General features: G+C 44.0%; 1 long non-coding RNA gene across 1 annotated transcript; it reads left to right on the top strand.

The window, feature by feature from the left end:
• The first annotated feature begins 477 nt into the window (after positions 1-477).
• Positions 478-2,509, top strand: LOC136490178 (uncharacterized). Its single transcript, XR_010767540.1, has 2 exons — positions 478-2,052; positions 2,174-2,509. It is a non-coding gene; the product is annotated as an uncharacterized lncRNA (long non-coding RNA).
• The last annotated feature ends 2,813 nt before the right edge of the window (positions 2,510-5,322 follow it).

Below are 5,322 nucleotides of genomic sequence, written 5' to 3'. Positions count from 1 at the left end.
AAGGGAGATGATCCTAACAATGTTGATGTATAATAATTGCATAAAAATTTCAAATGTAATAATTTCCAAAGTTGGTTAGGAAAATCTGCAAACTCGCATGATAACATGATTTTGGTGCATAATCATTGCACAAAAAATTCACATGATTTTAAAAAAAGTAGTACTACACTTTGTTTCGCAAAAACATGCTTAAAATTACCAAAAAAACATTGTTTCACAAGCAAACTTATATCTAAAATAAATGAATCTTAATTCGGCCTTTGAAAAAAAAAGAAACGGCCCAAAACAGACCTTGACTCACTCTCCAAGTCCCGTGCGACTCTCTGAAGCCCAGCAAAGGCCCAAACAGGGAAACCTAATGCCAAAACGATAGCAGCCGTTGATCTCAATCTAATGGCCAGGATTCATCTGGACAAAAAAGAACTCATATATAAGCGAATGAAACCCTAGCCAGCCATTAACACTCTTCTCTTTCTCTCCCCCGTCGGCCGCCGCTTTCTCGCTTCTCACGCATGGAGGCGCTAGCGGTGGGCGGCCCTAATGCGGCTCGTGGGGCTCGCAGCACCGGCGGCCGTGGGCGGCGCGCGGATGCGGATGCGGATGCGGATGTCGCGGCCTCGGCGGCGTGAGGATGTCGTGGCCCCGGCGGCCGAGGTCGGCGCGCGGAGGTCGTGGCCCCGGCGGCCGATGGTGGAGCGCGGAGGCCGCGGCCTAGCGAGGAGCCGGCGTTGGCGTATCACGTGAGGGGCTGCCCAAAGACGCGGCAGCGGTGCACGGCCCCGAGTCTCCGTGGCGGCGCCCGAACTCATGGCCGTCATCGTTGCAGATCCGTCGAACCTCGTCGCCGTAGGGCCGAACCGCCCCAGCTCCGAGGAGACAAGGCGCGGCTTCCGCGTCCCCACCCCAGCGTCGTCTTCAGCGGCGAGCGGACGAGGCACCGCCCCCGCGTCCTCGATCTCCCCGGTTGACTCCATCACCAATCCGGCGTCCACACGTCCTCATTCAGTCCACACCAAGGTGATGAGCCCCAACCCTAACTTACCTCCGGTTCCTTGGCCTGGCATCCGAATACCTTTGCGATTAACAAATTTTGCCGATTGTTTTTTTGTATGCTTCTGAATGTTAATAGTTCATACTTGTGCTGGTTTCATTCAGGCCGGGTGCAGTGGATGGGACAATAACAGGAAACTGCCGTTACTATGACACATCAGATGATCATTTGTTATTCTGTTCAAGATACTAGATGTTTGTGCACTTTGTGATCATTAGGAAGCTAATGTCTGTAGAGAAGTAGCCTCAGACAACTACAGCATTTATTCGTTAATATGTCAATATCATTTGTTTTCATGTGGACACTAAAGATGCATAATTTGCCAATGATGGTGATATATTATAACTCATCTCGGTATGATATAGTGATGGCCGGACTATTGCTAACTTGCTACATATATTGTCTCGGTCTCTCATATCTGTAGCAGCCATGTTGCAGTTTGATCCTGTATCAATGCCAGAAATACGAATGTGCTACTTGTTGGTGAAAAGTTTGTATGATATTTTTGGATAAATAGAATGCAAGGCAATACTATTTAAGGCCCCTTAATAGTCATAAATCATAGCCAAAGTTCTTGTCCTGCTCTTAAGAAACAAGTAGCACCTTATATTATCTGCCCTTTTGTTACCATTAAGACTTAATGTTTAAGCTATTATATCAGTATAAGTAATTGATTTGGATATTTGGCTATTTGGGAAATAGTAAACTTTTTAAATGACTTTATAAGAAGGCATTGCAAAGAGCTGTTAAACCGTTCTTTTATTTTGTGTAGTATAAGAATCATAATTTCCTTAGCTGCTGTTTTGTTTAATGGACTGAAGCATGGTGCTTATCAAAGCTTATGCATAACGAATTCAAAGCATGCTTATCAAAGCTTATGCATAATTTTCTAATTCATTGTCTATTGCATTATTCAGAAAACCATCTAGAGCTGGGGTCCCGAGTCCCTCTGTATGCATGGCAGAAAGAAATCTCCACATAAAAGAATAATTGGATTCCAGGTATGGAGCTATTGACATTGTCCACTCGTATAAATTCAAATTTCTTATATTGAATATTGAATATTCAAAGTATCTTTATGGCCACGATTCTTATAGCCTTTTTGATTTCTTGCATGAACAGTATTGCCCATCTGAAAAGTGTGACATGGTACAAGGCATGCGTCTCTTCACTATTTCTTGATCAGTGGATATCCCAGGAATGGCAGATGAGAAGTTGATTGCAAAACTTTTATGCCTCCAGAAACTTGGTTGGCTGACGACGCTCGTCCAGATTATGATTACAGTACAAAGAGTCACATGGCTGTGTGCTTGCTGTATTGCTTGTGGACCAAAAGTTGTACGCAGTCTACTGCCAAATGTTTGGACATCTTATGTATTTACCTATGTTGATGCAAACAAGACATCTTTGTATAATTGTATGTAATGGATTTATGTTAGACTAATCTATCTATATATCCATGATTGTGTATCTCCATGATTTTGTGTATATTATATTATATTTAAGCATATTTGTTTTAATTATAATAGAAAAGGATATTATATCACTGTCGTCAGGGAAATTAGCACCGACAAAAAAATTGATTTTCCTGATGGTTTCAAGTCGACATGGAAATTAAGGCCCCGCCAGGGAAAAAATTATATTTTTGATGGTTTAAAGGACCGACAGGGTAATTGTCCTTATATCTTGTCGGTTTTACACCGACAAGGAAATCAATTTTTCTGTCGGTAGTCTACCATTTTTTTGTCGGTTGTAACCGACAGAGGAAGGTTTTTATCCCTGACGGTTAGTAATTTTCCTGTCGGTTAAGTACCGTCAGGTAAATCAAAATTAATTTCCCTGACGGTTCAACGTCAGACATTTTCCAATTTCCCTGTCCGCTAGCCTGACGGTTATTCCCTGACGATACACCGTCAGAGAAATTAATTTTTTATTTTCCTGACAGTATTTTCATTTTGCAACTGCACCGTCAGGGAATTTCAGCTCTCCAGTACTGTACCACACAAAACTCAAGGAACCAGATGGCTCCAAGATGCCCTCTGGTTTCTCAGAGTTCTTCAAACTAATGATGTGGAAATCGCATTACATAATGGAGAGTTATGACAAATTTTTGTTATGGGCAGCAGCGCACCCCATTAGAGCACTCCTGAGAAAAAAAAAAGGTGTGAAAGCGTGTTTGAAAGCGCTTGCAGACAATATTCAGTATTATTTGCCTACTATGATGAACTACTGAACAGTTGTTTATTGTTGAATGTTGAATGAATGTGAATGACTTGCAGTATATTGATCGACTACTATAAACTTGCAGTAGAACTGACTTAGAAGCAAGTTATCTTGGAGTCCTAGATATGTATTTTGAGTATTTGTTTATGTGCATAGCTAAATGAGAGCTTTGATGTTTTTAATGAAACCGCTAAATGAAATAGCTGCCGCTGAAATACGCTATAGCTTTTCATTGCTCCCGGAGAAGGTCGGCCATTGTTTTGGTTTTGCATCATGACGTAAAGCAAATAGAAGTGGATTATTAATTGTCTGCCACGGCGCCATTTATTTTGCCTGAATTCAAGGGCCATTTGTTTTGGTTTTGCTGGTGCATGGAGTAACCTGAATTCCAGGGCGTACTGTGAAAATTGAAGGGAGTAGGTCTTGGAGTTGTCTGAATATTATTTAGCCGTATGTGTGTGACCCCTTTCGGCTAAGTGCTAAAACAGCTGAATAAGCCGATGGCCTGGGGAGATCTAAAGCACTGGAACAAAAACATCCTAAACTTTTCGGTGAGTGATCGAGTTGAGAAAGAAAACTTGAGGATTTCATGATAAAGGAGAGGATTTCGTGCCCCCTACAACCCAACTGAAAGCATCTAGGCCCCTAGTTGGATTTCGGTGATTAATGTCAATACAAGATTACTATGACTAACGTGTGTTTTGCAGAGGCAATTAAGTTAGGTCATGGTAATGGAGATCGATTGGGCAATCGAGGTTGTCATGCCCCTACGATGGAAATCGTTTCGATTTTCAAAGGATGGACGACAAGGTTAAGGATAACTAGTTCTAAGTATCGATTGGAGTTGGAGAGACACTTAGAATAGTTTAGGACTTTGTTTTTTCCTTTGGCCGTACTATGAAGGGGGATATGAACGGGTAGCTTGACCTAGTTGAGTCTAGTGAGTTAGGTGTGGTGCACACTTATTAAAACTAGCTCTAGGTAGCTCCTATGAATGCCTAAGATCCTTTGGAGAAAACTTCATTCACATATGTTCGAAAGTTGGAAGTGAATGGAGGGTCAAACACTGATCGGACGCTGGCTCCGGTGCGACCGGACGCTGGCCGCAGGGTCCGGTCAGTTCATTTGACCGTGAAGAACAAGTCTGATGTGACCAGACACTGGAAGGTCGTGTGACCGGACGCTGAGGGCTAGCGTCCGGTCGACTCCAGTAAGGGTCCAGACTTGGGAAAGAGTGACCGGACGTGTCCTGTCAGTGGTGACCGGACCCTGAGTATCCAGCGTCCGGTCGTTTACAGTAAGCATCCAAGAGCGACCGGACGCGTCCGGTCGGTACTGACCGGACTCTGACAGCGTCCGGTCATCACTTGAAAACTGTTCGCGGGTTGAACTGATCGGAGCGTCCGGTCAAAACGATCGGAGCGTCCGGTCATCCCGCAGAAGCTCATAACGGTTCGTTTTTCAGGCTGCCTTATAAATAGAAGCTCCACTCGTGAGTGGAGTAACTTTTGCTCATTCCAACAGCTGAGAAACACGTTTGTGAGTGCCAAGAAGAGCAAGGTCCTAGCGAGGTGTTTGTGATTTGAGAATCCAAGAGAGTAGCCTCACTAGCAAATCAAGAGTAGCAAAGTGTGCATCCATCTTCTCATTAGGCTTCGCGTGGTCAAGTGAGAGTTCGTGCTTGTTACTCTTGGTGATCGCCATCACCTAGACGGCTTGGTGGTGATTGGGAGTTTGGTGTTCACCCGGCGGAGCTTGTGGGTGACCCAACTCAAGTTGTGAGCGGCTTTAGGTGATTCGCCGCGACGGAGTGTCGAAGAATCAACCCGTAGAGAGCACTTGATCCTTGCGTGGATCAAGGGGGAGCTACACCCTTGCACGGGTGCTCCAACGAGGACTAGTGGGGAGTGGCGACTCTCCGATACCTCGGCAAAACATCACCGCGTTCCTTTCTCTCTCTATTTACTTTGAGCACTTACTTTGAGTATTTACTTTGAGCAATTTAATACTTGTTTTACAATCCATAGAATTGCTTGCTAGAGTAAGTT

The sequence above is a fragment of the Miscanthus floridulus genome, chromosome 10, assembly GCF_019320115.1.
Source record: "Miscanthus floridulus cultivar M001 chromosome 10, ASM1932011v1, whole genome shotgun sequence".
Taxonomy (NCBI): domain Eukaryota; kingdom Viridiplantae; phylum Streptophyta; class Magnoliopsida; order Poales; family Poaceae; genus Miscanthus; species Miscanthus floridulus.
Note: the sequence above shows the minus strand (reverse complement) of the source record. Positions and strands in the feature narration are given on the sequence as shown.